The 21,056-nt window shown below is 42.7% G+C and overlaps 1 long non-coding RNA gene across 1 annotated transcript in view; it reads right to left on the bottom strand.

Annotated features, from left to right (window-relative positions):
- The window catches only part of LOC116445959, a 26,911-nt gene extending 5,855 nt beyond the window's left edge, over positions 1–21,056 (bottom strand). The window contains exons 1-2 of the long non-coding RNA XR_004240968.1: positions 20,961–21,056; positions 12,671–12,791 (exon numbers count right to left, since the gene is read on the bottom strand). This is a non-coding gene — a long non-coding RNA (uncharacterized LOC116445959). The remainder of the gene's footprint in view (positions 1–12,670; positions 12,792–20,960) is intronic.

Genomic DNA, 21,056 nt, shown 5'->3' with positions numbered 1-21,056 from the left:
TCTGGGTGGAGCATCTCACAATGGGGTAATGAGTCATGAGGCCAAGTGTTGATTAGGCTCATTAACAGAAGATAGTCCGGAGGGAGTTATCTCCGAGTCAGGCGGCAGGACAATGATGGGCAATTAACAGAAAGATAGTCTGGGGGGAGGAGGCAAGGAAACACTGCCCCACCTGATTTCAACAGCTCATGAGGATGGTAATAGAATACACTGCAACCCAGGACAGGGGTACATCACTAATTTAATATCTGTCTTTTTTTTTCCCTGGGAAAATTTCTGGGATCTGCAGGTTTCTTTCACTCTGTCATCACCACTATTTTGCTTCTCACATCTCTGTCTTCCAACCAGCTAAATCATTGAAACAAACTGGGTAAGAGAAACAGAATCATGTAAGCAGAATATTGTTCTGTACTCTGCAACCATCTTGCAAACAGATCACACTGATTAAAATACCAGACTCAGTGTTCTGAGTGGGATGCAATGGTGATTTCTTCTACTCTATAAACATTCGTTTTTCAAGAATAAACCATCATCTGTTGTGACAGTAAACAGCTTCACGGAGTCCCTGTTCTTTGTTTCCTGAGGTACCACTCAGCTTGGTGGGAAGATGCACACTCCTGTTGCTGGGTACCTTCACCCGTACGAATGACATGGCCTGGTGCTCTACCTCTGTCATAGATCTACACCCTTATACTCCCCCAGGAAAGGTGCATTATCTTCCAATTTCATTCTTGCAGTCCTGCTAGGATGGCATGGATGTGCATTCAGGGGAAAACATCAGAGCCTGACTCCAGAGGAACAAGTAGGTAAAGTTCCACAGACTGCTTGTTTGTTATCAGAGAAGGAAAAACCCCCAACCTGCTGTTACGTCCCTTGCGCTCCTTCACAAAGGCAATCTAAACTGGAAGCACGTAAAGGGCAACATTTAGAAGAATGTAACAGTGTTGGTGCATTATGATTCTGTGAGAAACAGCACACCTAATCTCCTCATATGATACAGTTACAGCAGTAATATTTTTTAATCAGCTAATCCCACTGGTTCCAATTTTCTTCAGGTTGTCCAGTTTTTGCCTGTATTTTTCCTTTACTCCATATTCATTTTCTATTCTTGCAGAGGAATTTTTCATCAATTGATGCCTTTTCCTGGTCTTAAAATCAAGAGGCATACACAGTTAGAAGAGGAAAAGGGATTTTACCTTGGTATTTATTTTTAAGGATCCTTAGGTGTACACGTCCAGGTCATATGCATCGAGATGTACCCCCCCGAGTCTTTCCCTGTGTCTCTGTGTCTCTCCTCTCCTCCCCCCCCCCCAACATTGGGTATAACATTATAGGTTTTACTAATTAGCATATCTATCAAAGATTCCCCAATGAGAGGCTCAAGTGAGCCTCCCCCCTTCCCAAGGAACCTTCCCCTGGATGGTTCTATCTTGGTTTACAGAATGTGTTCTGGAGAGGACCTTGGGGTCTGGGGCACACTGACCCCTAGCTACGAAGCTTCCAAAATGTTTAGTCTCTTAGCTTGACAAACAAGTCCAAGAATGTAGGCAAAAAGCACTAGGAATACAGAAGTTGTAAAAGGTATAACAGGGGTATAAAAGAAAAGGCAAAAATCTTCATGGCATCAAATATATGCTATTAACTCACAACTAAAATGTTTTCAGAAGGAATATATCCTTTTTAATAGATGATCCTGTCATAAAATATATATGTAAAACCATCAGCGATACCCAATAAATAAATACCCAATTAATACCCAATATATGTCACTGTCAAGGCAGGTCACGACACATATATACACCGACAACTCCAGGCAGTGGCAAAAAGCATCTTTAATTCTACAAAGCTTCTTTTATACAGTTTCTTGGTACCTGTGCTGTGTCCCCATTGGCTTCTATGTTAACACCCCACAAAACTACTGGTTACTTGAAATTAACACCCATCCAAAATAAATCTAAACCAAATAACAGCCTCCCCAGTGCAGCTGTGCATTCTTCATCTGTTGTTTTGGGTTCTTGCTTCTGTTGATGTTAAAACTTCTCACAGGTACAAACCAAATTTGCAAGGGTACAAAGTGATTGTGTCCAAGTCGAGGTCTGTGAAACTTTCAGAGCAGCTTGTTGGTTTCCACAAATATATACCAAATAAATATAAAATATACGTATATAATAGAAATATCCTTTCCTACACAAGTTAGGAAAGATCTCAAATAAAATACTCTAAACCTTTAGCTTGGTAAGATGCATATCTATCAGCATCTTAGCATATTTGCTCATTCAGCATTAAAATTAATTGAAGGTGGTTTCTAATAACCACATCATTTGATCCTCCCCCTTCTCTTCACTCTTTCAAATACCATTTAAATCTTTAACATAAGATTTTTCCTTTGCTGTTTCTATCCCAAGGTTAAAAGTTTTTATTTCCATGCAGTAGCTGAAAATGGGCTTCTGAAATAAGCAATGTGGTTGCAAGGATTGCAGCAAGGTTGGATGTACAATTAAGATAATGGTGGCAATATCCATCTGAATAATCGTTTAGCTAATGATTACTGTGTTGGAACATTTTATGAGGTACAGAATAAAAGGAAAATCAAAAGGAATTCCCTTTGAATAAATATTTGGCATGGCTGAGTGCTGCAACAGCATATCTGAATGATAAAGGATGTTCACTAAGCCAAAGCTGTCTTCTCTGCTAGAGAAGAGGAGGATTTAATTTGTTGCTTTTTTCCCTCTCCAGAGTTATATTTTAAATGAAAAGTGTTGCTTTCATGAATGCTCAGTTATTTCTTGAAAGGACATGCTCCAAAAGGAAAATAAAATAAAATAAAAATTTTTAAAAAAGCTTTTTAACCTTTGTTGTGCCAGGGAATAGAATAGAAACAGGCTGTTTCAAGAGATGATGTTCTGCACAGGAGGAACAAATCTCCCCAAGGTAACAAAAGGTGTCTTGAGGCAGAAGGCTGTTGTGTTTGATTACTTGGCTATCTGGGCATATAGAGTTCCAGAGCAGGGCATATAGACTTCCCTGACATATACATTGCTATTGTATTCCCTGATTTGAATTTGTCAATCCAGTCGATTTACATTCTCTGAGAAGTGGGACTCCAGACACATTAACTACACCTATTCTCAGGGAGCCAGGTCATAACCTTTCAATTACAGCTGCTGTGAGTCACCCAAGTGTCACAGTCAGAAATGAATTTGGATCCTTAAGTGTTTATTACCATAGCACCATCTTTTGCAACCCTTTTCTCAATTACATTTGTAGATTTTTATCACTTTGAATAGGTTTTGATCTTGTTTATTGAACTGGTCTTAATTTCTTGGTTGGTTTGTTGGGTTTTTTTTGTAAGAGTTTAATAATCAAATTTCAGGAAGATCGTTGTTAATACAGTAGGTTCAACTTATAGTTTAAAGATCTGCTACTTTGGACCAAAGGGTAAAAATATGCACTGTTTTGCTTCAATGTCCAGGAGAACCAACCCTCCCTGTTTCACTAACCTTAATGAGGCAGCAGTCTATCCCCAAAGCCCAAATGACATTTTCTGAAATAGTTCAGGCAAGAATGTATGGAATGTGCATCCCTTGCAATATAGTTGCTAACAGAAGTAAATATTTCAAATGACCTTTGCCAGGCCCTGTGTTTACCAGGGGTATTAATTAAACTTCCATGAAAAAGTCCACAAGGATTACATTAGAACCAGGAATAACATCCCTCTGACATACCTGGCCTATTTTGGGTGTCATTTAACCAACAGTAGAAGCTACTTGTGACCTGTCATCCCTTTCATTAGTCAATCTTAACATCTACACAGAATTATAGATCTCTAGTTTTGCAGTAGCAATTTTCCATTTCACTCACCATGACACAAACAATCAGATGCTCTGAAGGTGCTTGGATATCTGCTGTGGCCACTGTGCTTCTTGTGGTCTTAAGCAGAATCACAAGAAAAATGATTGTGCCAAATGATTTGTCAAGCCAAGGCTGATTTTTCAACAGTTCCATAAATACAGTCTTTAGCATTTATTTACAACCTTATAGTTTTGGATTAGATATGAAAGCCTTACATGCCTGAATATATGCAAGCCTTTTGATTCTGGGAGGTGTATCCACCTATTCTACAAAGCAATAACTTAACATATATGCTCAATATAAAAAGTGTATGATGTCTGTCACCACCACAGACTTAAGTGAGTCCTGTCTTTGGGAGCATCTTGCTTGTATCACGTGGCAGACTTGCCTTGCTGGACTTCGCAGAGCTGGTTTTGGAAGAAGGAAGGTTGATTTTGTGAAAAGTTAATAATTAATAATTAATAATTAAGATTTCTATTTAATTTTGCATTCCAAATAAATTCATAACTCACAACAGACAGGAGTACATAGAAGCTGAACACTTCATTTAATACATTAATCCAATGGTTTACATTTTTATTTGAAAAGGAGTGTCAAAGCACACTAAAGCTGGATATAGAGAAGACAGAGGGTGAAAACAAAATCTTAGATAAGAGTAGATAAGCTACTTCAAGATAGGAAGAAAAGCAAGCCTCCTGCAAATACAGTGGAAAGAAACATACTGGAGAATTTAAATGACTAAACGAACATGATTTCTTTTGTTATTTCTCTCCATAAGCAGAGAGATTTTTTTGTTTGTTTTCCTCTCCCTTCATGTGTGTATGGAATACTCTTAGTGGCAATTTAAAGATACTTAGACGTTCTTCAGAGAAGTTGGAATCATTGGCCTCTTTACATTTATCCAGTTTACAAGAGAAAGGAAAATTCCACAATAGGGACAAAAGGAATTTTCTCCTAAAATGATGCCTTGTTGAATCTTATAAAAATGAAAGAATGATTAAACCATATTAGAGAGGAGATATATGTGTACAGGGACCCACATTCTACATAAACACAACTATAACTCACTATATTTTATTTGATCACAACTCTAGTACAAATGTTCTCCTGGATGACAGCTTGGATCCAATAAGACATAACTGGGGATAGGTGCTAATGTCTTGTCAAAGTTATATAGTTTCCTTCTGAAAAAGACATCTGGTTTAATTGCTCAATGCCAACTGAATCCTTATAACCAAAGGCAATAATTGCTTGCTGCTGAATTATGTCTATGAATAATTGAAGGACTTGCCTTTCTCTATCCTTACTTTGGCTCCTGGGATTGAAGGGACCCAGGCTTTGCATTTATTAAATAGACACAATCTTGGTTTATTTAATTTCCATTTTTATTTTATGTTCTCTATTCTCACTTATGTTAAAATTCTTCCCCATTGTTACACACGGAGTTGTGTGTGTAACAGCACCAAAACACAAAGGTGCCTGAAAGCATGTCTTGTTTCTAGTTCTTGCCTTCCTTTAAAAAACACAGCTTAGTGGGTTTTTCAGGGAAACCATGTCTGAAATGTCTATTGAAGAGATCTTCAAATGACAAAGAGGCATTTACAACAAATCACACTCGTCAGTAGGGTTTTCTTCTAAATGAAGAAAGTCCTCATAACAAGCCCTAGTGTTACATTTCACAGTACTTTTTTTATGCCAAGAAACTGCAATTATGATGATAAGTTAAGCTTACTTTTCTTTATGCAGTCTTAGAATATTCTACAGGCTAGAAAACTGCTGTTTTCCGTATGTTTATTAAATCCAGGGGTCAAAGAGGTATGCTTATTCTTGAGAGACAGCTTATCAAAACCTCTGCGTGGGAATTTTATAAGAGCATTTTACCTTATCTGTTGAGCAACACAGTCATTTTCATATTCAAGATTATAAAAGTGACAAGATAATTTTATTTACACACACGCCCATGCACACACACACATCTATATGCAAAATACAGGAATGTTTTCCTTTATAACTGCTTAGGCTCAGACAAGGGTTGTTAACAGGTAATCTTCATGGCATTGACTAGACAGCCAACTATGAATGTCAACAGTGGGAGGAATTTCACCCTTTTCTAAGCACACAGTACTAAACAATTGACTACTTAGCTGAGGCTTGCTCCTGCTTCCATTTAACTTGGAGTCAAAAGAGTCAAGAGGAATAATATTAGATTCATTATATCCTTAAAAAAATATGCAAAATGATGTGTTTCAGCTTTTGACCACTGCTAAATGCAATTTAATAGGCTAAATGAATGCAGTATGCAATATTTATATGTCCTTACAATTCCTTAAGAATATGCTATACATTATTTACAGAGTAATGTTAGACTTTGTTAGCCATTATGAAGGATTAATTATCTGCAATTAGCAAATAGCTGAATATGCCAACATACTTGTTCATTCCTTTTAATCAGTAATTTAGGAGAAGTTTTCCACCTTAATTAAAACCTTAGTGTATTTTTGCACATATTCAGCATTCCCTTATCAATACAGGAAAGAAAAGCTCTAACAGAGCAATCTCTAACTCATCCCTTCTTTTCACCTTATAAATTCTCAGTTCCACATGCAAGAAAGAGATGTACAATTCCTAGTTAAAGAGGGATTAAATAAATATTTGAGATTTTTTATCTGTTCACAAATAATCTGCAGGTGAAAACAGAAGTTACTTCACTGGCTCTGGAAGTTGTCATGAGCTTCCAATGGCTACTTGGTTTAATACTCAATAGAGTTATTTCTAAAGTAGATGCTCAAAAGGACCTCTGCTCAAAATTATGTGTAACATCACGGTTGGAACATTCACTTTTAGTATTGGACCACTTGGTTCCAATCTCTGCTCCTGACCAGGTAAGAAAGGGATATCAAAAGATCAGATAAGTATTGTGCCATGTGAGTGGAGGAGTAACACTGGCTGCCTCCTTCACTCCAGTCTCATTTCTGAGGAGGGATGGGAGCCACTGATACACCTCACCTGTTCAGGAGAGGACTCCAAGACAGTAAAATGGCACAAGCACAGAAATAGCTACTGTGGGACACAGAAAAATTAAATGCTCATACCCCTGATCAGAATGGCATGAAAAAGAAATAAACTACTTTGCATTCACCAACTTTATCACAGGAAATGAGCATGCACATGGAAGTTAATCACAAAAACAGCTACTTTAGTACATCAGCAGCAAGTTACCTCCCAGTAACTCCTTCTACCTCAAAGCCCTCCTTACTTTCATGGGTAGGATTTAATCTGCAGCCTCTCTTTCATCTTTGGGGGCTATCTCAGATATCTCTGCTCAATTCAGGTTTTTGTTCATGCACACTGGTCTGGCAAGTACCATTCTTGCTGTGTATAGGAGAGTCCACATCCCTTACACAGAGGTGTGCAGTCATCAGTGCCTCCTGTGCTTCTTCAGTATTGCACAGAGCTGCTGAAAGCTTAATCTGCCACACAAAAATCAAGCAGGCTATTCTCATTCTGCACAGCATGCCTACAAAAAGCCATTCAGGACCTGCTTTTAAAATGCTGAGTGTAAACACATTACATTAACAAAAGTGGAAAACAGTATTTTTGATGGAGCTTATTTTGATCTGGTCTTGCCTTGAAGATCTGGAGCCTATTGATAAGAACAGTCTGTCCTTGGGTTTAAAACTGAAGACACTACGTTTTTGTTAATCCTGTTAATCTCATTAGATATCTGCCCAGAAGTTTGTCTACAACAAAATGAGTCAGAGAATAGAATGGTAATGGGTTTTTTGTTAACTTTTGAGAGTTTTTTCCTGGCTTTGGAGCATTCATAGCTACTAAAATGAAACAGCTTATACTCTGTAGAACCCTGTCAGGCCAGTGTAACTCACAATGTAAGGCAATTCCAGCTGATTCAATAACGTGAAGGCTACTTTCAATTTGTTTGAATGGGGCCTACACTGCTTTCTATACAGGAATAGCTTGACAATTTAGGCTATTTCAATGGACTGTTCACATTCAACTCAGTTGTCACCATCTGTTCCACCTTGCCATTATAAATGCAAGCAAGCATTGTTCACAGTTTCAGCTTGGGTACATTCCTTACCCTGCACAGTGCAAGTCTTCCATCTGTTTTCTGGCAGGGAATGTAGACACAAACTGGGAAAAATTTCCTCTTCTGATACTACATATTCTTTGAGAAGACCATAGTATTTTTTAGATTGTAATATGGTGGGTTTGATGAGGACTAGATAAAGTACAAAGTGTTTAAACGATGTTTGAGAGCACCAGTCCCCTTCCACGTTCCCCCTTATATTCCTGGCTCTCTCTACTCATGTGCCTGCTATATCATAAAATATATGGGTTTTCTTCCACTAGTGAGGAAAAAAAGTATAATGTGAAAAGTATCAAAGGGGATACTGTGATATATTCTCCTTGCCTTTTCTATTGTAAAATATAAAAAAAGGGAAATGTGTGATCTCTCACTATGCTGAGATTCAAAATAATGTTCATTTTCTTTCTGGGATTATGATTGCTAAAAGAATGAACTTCAAAGCACCAGTCCAAGTAGATCTCAGCCCTTTTATACCAAAAAAACTGTTGTATAGCAGAATCAGCATCTATGCACATTGATACACTTTCTTTTCTAAAGGAGCTTCTCTTTAAATGTACAAAATGAGCTGTCATAAAGAAACACAATAGGATTTCCCTGTTCGTAATTTTTTTTCTTTTCATTGCCCATGCATAGTATTAACTTCTAGCTGACTCTGCTTGCCAAAAGCAGCCTTACAAAATGATAGGTGGGTCACACAGTACTTCCACTTACTGAACTGTCAATATTCCATTGTTAATTAGTTGCTAATGATGCAATTTACCCTGACAATATTTCAGCGATAGAAACTCTTCTGTTTAAACATCCTTGACAAACTTATTTTCTTGATATATTAAGACCGGAGCAATGAAGTCTCTTATTATTTCTGTCTATTTCTTCACCCAAAGATTTCCTTTGAGACAGTGAGGTGATGGGTAGTTAGAAACAAAGCCTCACATCTGTAGGACTCTGGCTTGAACTCAGACAGTGATGCTGGTAACCAGAAACCTGTGATTTTCCATTACTAGATTTTAGTGTGTCTTGCAGCACAGAGACATTTCCAGTACAACGTCTATCACAAAACCTTGCCATTGCAATTGATGTCTATCCTAGGCAGCCTTCCTATCTAGGTTACAGAATTCACTGCCTTGCCAGCATTACAGATTACAGACAAGAAAAGATTGGGATGTGTCCTTATGGTCCTGCTGTTCTCTGAGGACACCAAACCCAGAGCTAAGCAGAAGTGGGCCATGCTGGAGCTGACTGCATTCTCCATCTTAAACAGAAGAAAATCGGGTCTTAGGCTACTGTGACAGCTCTGTCTTTTTAGAGGATATGACATGCTGAATTCATCCCAGTTCTCACAATCATCAAGATACAAAACTTAAGCATAAACAGTTGTGTTCACCACCATGTCCTAAGCCGTTTTATTTTGTATTTCCTCTCCAACTCTAATTTATATTGGAAACATTGTTCTATATTTCCTACTACAAACTGTTGTATAAGTTTTGGAGATACCAGTTGGATTTTTAACAAGGGAGGACTGAAGTAATCATCTCAGTGACTTGATCCACATAAGAGAACTAGGCACAGCTTCACCACACCTAACCCTAAGTGCTATTGTCCACACTATAATCTTCTCGATACAAGTGCTAAAATTGTGTTAATCCAGAGATGCTTGCAGTCTCTATTATCTAAACTCTTGGCAGGGAATCCTAGAGAGATGGGCTTAAGTTTCACCTCCTAAGAAGGAAAGGGCTGCAAGAAGGCTTTGATAGAAAAAATGGTAAGAAGTTTATCTCAGACTTTAGAAGTGCATGCTCCTAGAAACAAATTCCTGCTTTAAACAAACAATAGGAGGATTTTAAGCTCACTTTCTTATCCTTTGGGTGAAACCTATAGATACCAGGTTCTAAGTAAAAAATAAGGAAAATGCACAACACGTTTCTTCTTCCTCTCCCCTGTGTTCAGCATGAAATCTCACCTGACTATATGCTCTAAGTGTATTCATTTGATCAGTCTTTGCAGATATTATAGGAAAGGAAAAATTTGATTTCTGAATCCTGCAGGAGATTAAACACCATGCTGCTCACTAAGAAAAGACTTCTGTGTTGGCTCAGTGGACAACTACTATGGTATCCTAGTTAGTGGACAAGGAGGTGTCTGCAGGCTTAACTAGTCACCGGGAAGGCTTTTGGGAATCTATATCTTGGATTTAGCCATAATAAAAAATCTGTTGAATGTTGTACATTCCGTGGCTACAAAAATATTTGCCAAGCACTGTTACAGGCAGTGGTTGCTGCAGTGCTTGACTTTCCTTCTCCTGCGGACACCAAAAATTAGGGGCTAACACAGTGAGTATGTCTGTCTGTCCCTGTGCTGCCCATTTCCCCATCACAGTTTCCTCCATAGCTTTCCTTTCCTGACTTCCTCTGAGATACATTGTCTTCAGACCTCTGTAAAAGAACCTAAAAAGTGGTTTCTCTAGTATTAGGATCTGTGTGTTGCTGAACACTGAAAAGGTAATTTCCCATGCACCAGCAGGCTTCCTCTGTATTTCTAGACTCATTTAAAATGATTCCATAAAGTGATTTGGAATCCTGTGTAGTGAGATGCATTTCTGAAATTTATTTCATATCTGTTTTGATAAGTACTGTAACATCTACCCCAATGTTATGGTAACAGGTGCTTTAGAACAGTGACTGTATGTGGTTGTAGTAGTCTAGATTGCACATATCCTGATGGAAAGGGATCAAAGAAGTTACTTGCTAGTGTTTTTTTCAGTGATTTTGTAATGTTGGCTGGTCTCACCCTAGTACCACGAAGCATGTCACAGAAACTTCCCCTATCTCTACTGATTTTCTTTCTCACTATTCTTTACAACTTGATTCTGGAAAGAGATCAAGGAATTTTCACACAGTAATCCAAATAGCCCCACCGGTGTGCTCATGCTGAGGAAAAAAAAAGGTTTATTGTTTTTTGGGGTTTTTTTTTTGTTTGGTTGGGGTGTTTTGGTTTTGGTTTTTGGGGTTTTTTTAAGTTTTTAAAAAGTAAAAAAAAAAAAAAAAAAATAGGTCTTTCCAGGAGCAAAATATGACTGAATGAAGATTTCCAAACCCAAATTAAAGATTTTCAGTCACAAAAGGGGAAGTGATAGGTGGCAAGAAATTAACTCTTTTCTGTGGTGATGCGATGTTTTTATTGTATTTTGTATGTTCTTTGTACCCTAATGGTTCATCCCTACCTTCCCCACTTCTACTCCCAGTTGGTCTGTCCCAGATCCAAGCCGCTCCCCCGGTGCTCCCAATATGGTTATCCCCTCCTCTTGTTCTGGCACCTTCCCTGCCAATCGCCCAAACCCCTCCCGGAGTTCTGGACTGTTCTGTGCCTATCACCAAAGCCCTCCCTAATTACCCCTATATGGTCCCCATCAATCCCCCGAGACCCTGCCCCCTCGAGTACCTCCCCTCTTGGAAATCCCCTAAACCTCGATGCCTCATTGGTGCATGTGACCCCTCTCCCTCCACCCACCAAGACTATTGGACCATATGTGAGTCTTTCCCTCCAGCATCCCTCCCTCCTAATCTGCCTATTGGTCCCTAGTTGGGTTACTCCTCCTGTTCAACCCCCCTTTATTAAGTGTAGCAGCACTGCAACTGTTGCTTGTTCACTGTGGATCCTGTTAAGTAAACCCTGATTACCTCCCATGGCAAGCCTCCCCGCTACTTTTTATCTTTCCCTTCATCGAGGGCTGCTGACTGCCACAGTGCCTGGAGCCTGTGCTCCCCTGCGTAGAGCAGAGGCTTCAGATGAGCGGCCTTAAAGCTCCGTGCCTCCAGCTGCTCCCCACTCCTGCCGCACACTGCTGGAGCTGCCTTGGGCAGTGGACAGCAGCGGTCATTGCGACACTTATCCCTTGAAATTTTCCTTCTTCAACCATACAAACAATGTGAACAGAAATTCAGATTTTTGTTCACGTAGATCTGCCATCAAGGACTGATAGCTTTCAAAAGAGTCCACAAATACTAAAATTTATTGGATACATATATATATTATTATTGTCGTACATAAGAAGAGAAAGAAGATTTTGGTGACACCATTTTCATCCGCTACAACTTGGCATAAAGACTTTTTTTGTTTGGGCCTGTCCAGAGTCTGCACTTTTCACATTTTAATACTTCTTTTTCTAGTTAAGAATTCCATGTCTTGTTCTGGTTGCTGGTCACTTTTCAGTCTTTCAGATTCCAGATCAGTTATCTCCTCCTTTACCTGTATTTTATGGACTTGATTACTTTTTAAAGTAGTGGAATTAAAGCATATTTTCAACAGTTTAATGTATCCTGACTAAAGCCATTTTAAAGAGTGCTGTGCCTTACTATACCTTATCAGGTCAATTTTAATTCTAATTTTGTATTTTGTACTCCAGATAGCATTCTATACAGTCCTTTATTGTAAATCTAAAGTCATCTGCATTTTAAAATCAAAATCCAATGCTATTAACTTGGGGGATAAAGGCCAATTTTTAGGATGAGGATTCGTTATGTACTGCTTACAATTCCATTGTGAGGCCATCAAAAAAGACCTTTTAAAGGGGAGAATGGTGCTTTTTTTTCACTCCCTCATGAAATGCCTGAACATATTGTTTTGTGTAGTAGGACTAAGGGTCATTTCAAGATCAGAATTTAATGAATTACCATTAGTCAAGGAAAAACCCCAACTACTACTAAAACCTACCTCAAACTTTTAAGGTTCAGCCTCTTTCTCATTTTCCACGTGAATATCCTGTACTTCACTTCCTTGTGCAATGGACAGTCTGAATTTTCTCTTGGTTTATTCATTCACTATATGATCCTTTCTAGAAGACAAACCAGGACATAATTGGTGGGTGTGACTGTGACACCTTTAGTTAAAAGTAGTTATTTGGAAAAAAATAGAAAAAATATTTATATATACACATACAAGCTTCAGATATATCTGTGAGGCAATAAAGCTAGATGTGAATTTATGAAGTTAGATTTTAAAAAATGCATGCATAGCATCAACGAACAGTAATTGCAATATGTAACTACATGCACAAACACAATTAGACACAGAGACTTGAATGTGTAAATACTCGTTTATTCAGGAAGGGTTTGTCTAAATGAACAGCAAATAATAGCACATTTGTTTTGCAATTATGTTATGAATTTTGCCTCTGACTCATTAACCAGGCTTTGTTCAACGTTATGAGTCAAATTTCATTCATATATATACCCTTGCTCTAGTACTGAACATAGTAGTAACTGATACATTTTAAAATGCAACCTCTGCTTTTATATTTTTATGCCTTTTTTTGCACAAATTGTTATGTGACAAAATGTGACAACCCATGTGTTAGGTTAGGTGCTGGAGAATGTCCAGAGAAGGACAACAGAGGTGTGGAAGGGGTGGAGCACAAGGAGGGGCTGAGGGAGCTGGGGGAGCTCAGCCTGGAGAAAAGGAGGCTCAGGGGGGCTTTCTCTCTCTCTACAATTCCCTGACAGGAGGCTATAAACAGGCTGGAGTCGGTCTTCTTCTTCTGAGTAAGAGGTAGTAGGATGAGAAGAAATGGTCTTAAGTTGTGCCAAGAAAGGTTTAGATTTGTTATTAGAAAAAATGCCTCACTGGAAGAGGGATCGGGTACTGGAACAGGCTGGCCAGTGAAGTGATGAAATCACCATCTCTTGGCGCCCAACCATGGGGCCTGAGGGCATTAAGAGAGAGAGGTGAAAAAGGAATATCAGTTCCTGGATAACTTAATTTTGTGTGCTGGATATAGGAACCTTGCTAAGCAGCCCTGTGTGGTCTAGTTTACCCTGGTTCGGGTGGCAGGTGGTTGTGGCTATATTCTTCCCCTTTGCAGCTCCTTACCTAAACATGGGTCCTCTGACTAAGGCTACCATTGCTGTTATCCAGTTTGCGCTATGGGTCGAGAAGGTGAGGAATTCATGGGTTTTTAACTTCCTCCGGAATGCAGGTACATGGATAAAGGGTTATCACACACTAAGTGCATGTTTTTTGGGGTTATGTTAAAAATGGTACCTTCTGTGAGGAAATGACACCAGGGGAAGTTTTCTCACAACCCCTCAACCAGTTCTTTGGGCCCATCCCACCAATTTTTGAAGGGTTTAGATTCCCTCTGAGTACTAACCATCTGGTGCTCGTAGACCTACTCTATTTAGCACTCAAGGATAAGTTGAGATTGGCTTGGATAACTACCCAGACACCAGCCCCAGAGACTAGAGATCCTACCCCAGAGCCTGATCCTGCCCCAGAACCTGACATGGCCCCAGAAAGTAGACTTCCTACCTCAGAGCCTGATCCTGCCCCAGAACCTGACACGGTCCCAGACACTAGAGATCCTACCCCAGAGCCTGATTCAGCCCCAGAGCCTGACACAGCCCCAGACACTAGAGACCCTGCCCCACAGCCTGATACTGCCCAACAGCCCACCTCAGAAATGGACTACCCGAACTGGGTGGGGGTACTGGTGAAAGGGATGCAGGAGATGTGCCAGGAGATGGGCCAGGTGCGCCAGGGGATATGCCAAGTGCTAAGGGAATACACCTCCTCAGCTAGTGAAAAACCCTCTCCCTGTCCCAAAGAGGATGAGTCCGATAGTGCAGCAGTGGAACCCACGGATGTTACAACCATCCAGGTTCCAGCTGAACCACAAGGACAACCACAGCCAGCAGCAGTCGCCCCTGTGCAAAGGAGGAAGTATAAGACCAAATCAGTACGACCAGTTAATGATGATGGGGAACCAGGGCCCTCACAACCAGCAGGAGAGCCAGAGCCGGAAATCATCACTGAATCCCCATCGTACGACAGTCTCCGTAGTATGCAAAAAGACATTGTGTGAAGGGGGCGTGAGCCTTATACAACCTGTCTGCTTCAGGTTTGGGACCTTATGGGCACAGGTGTGCAACTGGATAGTGGTGAGGCAAGGTATCTGGGATCGTTGACCCAGGAACCAGGTGTGGATCAGATATTTTTGAGGGAGCCAGGGCCCCTTTCTCTCTGGGAGCGGCTCTTAACGAGTGTGAGAGAAAGATTCATTCACAAAGAAAGAATGCAGGAGTACCGTCATAGAATGCAGTGGAAGACACTCGAGGAAGGGATCCAGCAGCTAAGAGAGGTGGTGGCAGTACTAGAGGTACTCTTTGGGAGGGATGGATAGCATGATAATGACCCCGATAAGGTCAGGTGCACAGGACAGATGATGTGGAACCTGGCAAAGCTAGGGCCACCACAATACACCACCTTCATTGCAACGATTGATGCTGAAAATAACCGAGAAACAGTGGGCTCTGTCGCCAACAAGCTCAGGAATTATGACAGTATGGTCAATGGCCTGCTGAAAGCTCATCTCTCTGCTGTGGTCCAGGACCTCAAAGAGGAGATGAAGGAGATGAGGAAGGAAATGAGGGAGGAGATGAGGGAGGAGATGAGGAAGGTCAGTGTGGCACCAGTGCGAGTCACAGGCCCTCAAGTCAGAGCCCGTCGTCCCCCTGCCAGAGAGAGAGGGTACACCCCACGAGCTGAGCTGTGGTTTTTTCTGTGCGAGCATGGGGAAGACATGAGAAGGTGGGATGGGAAACCCACCTCTGTCCTGGCAGCGCGGGTGCGTGAACTCAAGGAGGGAGGCACTAACCGAGGGGGTTCCGCTAACGTGAAAGTAGCCTCAGCCTCCCGTGACCGAGCTGCCAGGTATTACAGAAGGGAGGATGATATGTTGGATCCCCTTGAAGGTACCTCGAGCATGTACGCCCAGGGAAAGAATGATAACCAGGGCTAGAGGGGCCCTGCTTCTAGCCAGGAAGAGACACGGGAGAACCGGGTTTTCTGGACGGTGTGGATCCGATGGCCTGGCACATCAGAGCCACAAAAATATGATGCATTGGTTGATACTGGGGCACAGTGTACTTTAATGCCATCGGGACATGTGGGGGCAGAACCTGTATCCATCGCTGGGGTGACCGGGGGATCACAGCAGTTGACCCTGTTGGAAGCTGAGGTGAGCCTGACTGGGAAGGAGTGGCAAAAGTATCCGATTGTGACTGGCCCAGAGGCCCTGTGTATTCTGGGCATAGACTTCCTCCGGAATGGCTATTACAAAGACCCAAAAGGACTCAGGTGGGCATTTGGGATTGCTGCTGTGGAGGCAGAGGGCATTAGGCAATTGAACACCCTGCCTGGACAATCAGAAAATCCTTCTGCAGTTGGGCTCCTGAAAGTGGAAGAGCAACGAGTGCCAATTGCCACCTCAACAGCGCACCGCCGGCAGTATCGGACAAATCGAGATGCTGTGATCCCCATCCACAAGATGATCCGTAAGCTGGAGAGACAAGGGGTGGTCAGCAAGACCCACTCACCCTTCAACAGCCCCGTCTCGCCTGTGCACAAGTCTGACAGGGAATGGAGATTGACTGTGGACTATCGTGCCTTGAATGAAGTGACTCCACCATTGAGCGCTGCTGTGCTGGACATGTTGGAGCTGCAGTACAAGCTGGAGTCCAAAGCAGCGAAGTGGTACGCCACTATTGACGTTGCCAATGCATTTTTCTCCATTCCTCTGACAGCAAAGTTTGCCTTCACCTGGAGGGGTGTGCAGTACACCTGGAATCGACTGCCCCAGGGGTGGAAGCACAGTCCCACCATCTGCCGTGGACTGACCCAGGCTACACTGGAAAAGGGTGAGGCCCCAGAACATCTGCAGTACATTGATGACATCATTGTGTGGGGGAACACCGCAACCGAAGTGTTTGAGAAAGGAGAGAGAATAATCCAAATTCTACTGGAAGCTAGTTTTGCCATCAAGAAGAGCAAAGTCAAGGGACCTGCTCGAGAGATCCAGTTCCTGGGAGTAAAGTGGCAAGATGGATGACGTCAGATTCCCACCGAGGTCATCAATAAGATCACAGCAATGTCTCCACCGACCAACAAGAAGGAAACACAAGCTTTCCTAGGCGCCATAGGTTTCTGGAGGATGCACATTCCCGAGTGCAGCCAGATCGTGAGTCCTCTCTACCTGGTTACCTGCAAGAAGAATGATTTCCACTGGGGCCCAGAACAGCAGCAAGCCTTTGCCCACATCAAGCAGGAAATTGCTCATGCGGTAGCCCTTGGCCCAGTCAGGATGGGACCAGAGGTGAAGAACGTGCTCTACTCTGCAGCCAGGAACAATGGTCTGTCCTGGAGCCTTTGGCAGAAGGTGCCTGGTGAGACTCGGGGCCGACCACTGGGATTCTGGAGCCGAAGCTACAGAGGGTCTGAAGCCAACTACACTCCCACAGAGAAAGAAATCCTGGCAGCTTATGAAGGAGTCCAAGCTGCCTCAGAAGTAATTGGCACAGAGGCACAACTCCTCCTGGCACCCCGACTACCGGTGCTGGGGTGGATGTTCAAAGGAAAGATTCCTTCCACGCACCATGCCACCGACACTACTTGGAGCAAATGGATCGCCCTCATCACGCAGCGCGCCCGAATTGGAAACCCAAGTCGCCCTGGGATCTTGGAAATAATCACAAACTGGCCGGAAGGTGAGACTTTTGGGTTATCTTCTGAGAAGAAGAGGAGCAGGTGACACATGCCAAAGAAGCCCCACCATATAACGAGCTACCAGAGAGTGAAAGACAATATGCCCTCTTCACTGATGGTTCCTGCCGAATTGTAGGCACTAGCTGGAAATGGAAAGCTGCTGTATGGAGCCCCACACGACAAGTTGCACAGGCTACTGAAGGAGAAGGTGGATCGAGCCAATTTACTGAACTCAAAGCTGTTCAATTAGCTCTGGACATAGCCGAAAGAGAGAAGTGGCCAAAGCTCTACCTCTACACCGATTCATGGATGGTAGCCAATGCTCTGTGGGGTTGGCTGGAAAGGTGGAAGAAGGCAAACTGGCAGCGCAGAGGAAAACCAATCTGGGCTGCTGAGGAGTGGAAAGGTATTGCCACTCGGGTAGAGAAGCTATCCGTGAAGGTCCGTCATGTAGATGGTCATGTCCCCAAGAGCCAGGCTAATGAAGAGTATCATAACAACGAACAGGTAGATCAGGCTGCAAAAATAGAGGTGTCCCAGATAGACTTGGATTGGCAACACAAAGGAGAGTTGTTCCTAGCTCAATGGGCCCATGATGCCTCAGGCCATCAGGGCAGAGATGCCACCTATAGGTGGGCATGAGATCGAGGGGTGGATCTAACTATGGACAGTATCTCCCAGGTTATCCATGACTGTGAGACATGCGCTGCGATCAAGCAGGCCAAGCGGGTGAAGCCCCTGTGGTATGGTGGGCGGTGGTCCAAATACAAGTATGGGGAGGCCTGGCAGATTGATTACATCACACTGCCTCAAACCTGCCAAGGCAAGTGCTATGTGCTCACAATGGTAGAAGCCACCACAGGATGGCCTGAGACCTACCCTGTGCCTCATGCTACTGCCCATAACACCATCCTGGGCCTTGAAAAACAAGTCCTTTGGAGGCATGGTACCCCTGAGAGAATCTAGTCTGACAATAGGACTCATTTCAAGAATAGCCTTTTAAACACCTGGGCTAGAGAACATGGCATTGAGTGGGTATACCACATCCCTTACCATGCACCAGCAGCTGGGAAGGTTGAGAGATGTAATGGACTGCTTAAAACCACCTTGAAGGCACTGAGGGGGGACTTTCAAAAACTCAGAGGTGCATTTAGCAAGAGCCACCTGGTTAGTTAACACCTGAGGCTCCACCAGCCGAGCAGGCCCTCCCCAATCCGAGCCCCTACAAACAACAGATGGGGATAAGGTTCCAGTGGTGCACATGAGAGGTATGCTTGGAAAAACTGTTTGGGTTAATTCTGCCTCAAGCAAAGACAAACCCATCCGTGGGGTTGTTTTTGCTCAGGGACCAGGTTGCACCTGGTGGGTGATGCAAAAGGATGGAGAGACCTGATGCATACCTCAAGGGGACCTTGTTTTAGGGTGAACTACCCATGGCTCTGTACTTCTATCAGTATCAGCATGTATATATGTATATAATTCAGGTGATGCATGTATTTATATGGTTCAAAGGGTTAAGTTTCATGTAACATGTTAGTATGGGAAAAAATTCGGGGTGGATAATGTTGGGGTTTTAAGAGGTCTAGTTTTTTTTCTGCTAAAGGCATTTTCCCCCAAACTGTTACTAAGATACAAATCGCTGGCTGCTTAAGAGAAAACAAAAGACCTGCCTTCTCCGTTTGTTTCACCTGGGTGTGTGGGCAGTTGGGTCTCCGCGTTCAGAGAGAGAGGAACTGCTGATTGTTTTTCGGCCACTTTTCTTTCTGCTGGAAACAACACCAGGATCCCAAAGCCACTTCCCCTGCCCCGCTGGAGGTCGGGCTGTGGCCGCCCTGCCCCGCCGTTGCTTCGAGCCTTTGCTACGTTGTAGCCGTGCTCGCCCTGCCTGCCCAGACCTCCGGGGGGTTCCCCGCTTGGATACATCGCATCTGACACCCGGGATTTGTGCTTGTGCCTGCCGCTCCAGCCTGCCGTTCCAGCCCACTGTTCCAGCCTGCTGTTCCAGCCTGCTTTTCCCAAGGGTCCGGCTAGGGGTTTGTGAAGCCTTTGTTCCATCCTTCCCCGGGACCCCAGACCACCGGTGCCACGTGTTTCCCGAGCTCGCTCCAGAGCGCCCCCTGCAGCCGCGGGGGAACCATCGCACCTGCCCTGCTCACCGGGAGCCGCCAGCGCCCCTGCCGGCTGCGAGCGGAACTGCACCCGAGGGGAAAGGGCCTGACAGCTGAGAAGGCTGGGACTGGGTTTGTGATTGTTTGCTACCATAGTTAACTACCATAGTTATTGTTCTTTGTTTGACTGGTTATATATATAATACTAAAGAACTGTTATTCTTATTTCCCACATCTTTGCCTAAAAGCCCTTGATTTCAAAATTATAATAACTCAGAGGGAAAGGGGTTACATCTGCCATTCCAAGGGAGGCTTCTGCCTTCCTTAGCAGACATCTGTCTTTCAAACCAAGACACCATCCCTGGAAGAGTTCAGAAATGCATGGATGTAGCACCTGGGGACATGGTTTAGTGATGAACACTGGTGGTGGTGGGTTAATGGTTGAACCCGATGAACTTAGACATCTTTTCCAACCTGATTCTCTGATTCTGTATACCGGAGGACACATAATTCTGATCTGGTTCTGGCCCAGAAAAAAGCAGGTGTTCCTGTGGAGCCCCAGGGGATAAGCCTGTTCCACACAGTGGAGCAAATGTACACCATTTTCTTGAGTCCAAAAGTCCTCTGTACCTACAGAAGTGAGGTCAAGGGGTCAGGCTTTGCAGTGCTCTCTGTCAGTGACTGCAATGTGCATATCAGGTTTTATTGTGCCAAATGGGGGAACATCTTTTTTTTTCACTGTGCTTCTGATGAAAAAATGAAAGCCACTGACTGTGAGTATTACATTAAATCCAACTGAGCTAGTGTCATAACCCTATCATTAAGGGCATGTAGCCACCACATAGAAAATATCAACAATTATATATCAAGTTCAGTTAATGAGAAAAGAGGAAGAAAAGTAATGCTTGGTTTTACAAGATAGTTGGAAATCAAATTAGCTGCATGGATACAACTCAATTTTGCAGGCAGAGGAAATACACTGTACATATGAATCAGATAAGAAGTACATTGCCAGAAAGAGTCATTCCAACAAAACACCTCTATCTCATTCTTCTTACATGTACAATGCAATGAATTTGAGAAAACCTTTCCATCCCACAGCATGATAATCTCAGAAAGTTCAAGCATCTTATTCAGACTGGATTCAAGCCCCAAGTCTGGGGGCATAGGATGATTTTAAATGACAAATTTACTGAACTAAGCTCTCCTGTCAGTGCTGTAAAACTAGCATTTTGCTCCCTTCAGTCACTGACTTAAATTGGAAGCCTAGAGAGAATAAAGAAGTCTAAAAAGGGGGCCAGATACAATGGTGAATCTAGTTTAACAAACTGAGAACATCACAAAGGGTAATAGCTTACCTTTGCTCCCTCCCTTCTCCTAGAATGTTTTGAAAAGGAGAACAGCTGGATGAGTTTTAGCAGCTTTTTGACCTTGAAAAGCTGTGTCCTGGATGT

The sequence above is a fragment of the Corvus moneduloides genome, chromosome 6 (assembly GCF_009650955.1).
Source record: "Corvus moneduloides isolate bCorMon1 chromosome 6, bCorMon1.pri, whole genome shotgun sequence".
Classification (NCBI taxonomy): Eukaryota; Metazoa; Chordata; class Aves; order Passeriformes; family Corvidae; genus Corvus; species Corvus moneduloides.
Note: the sequence above shows the minus strand (reverse complement) of the source record. Positions and strands in the feature narration are given on the sequence as shown.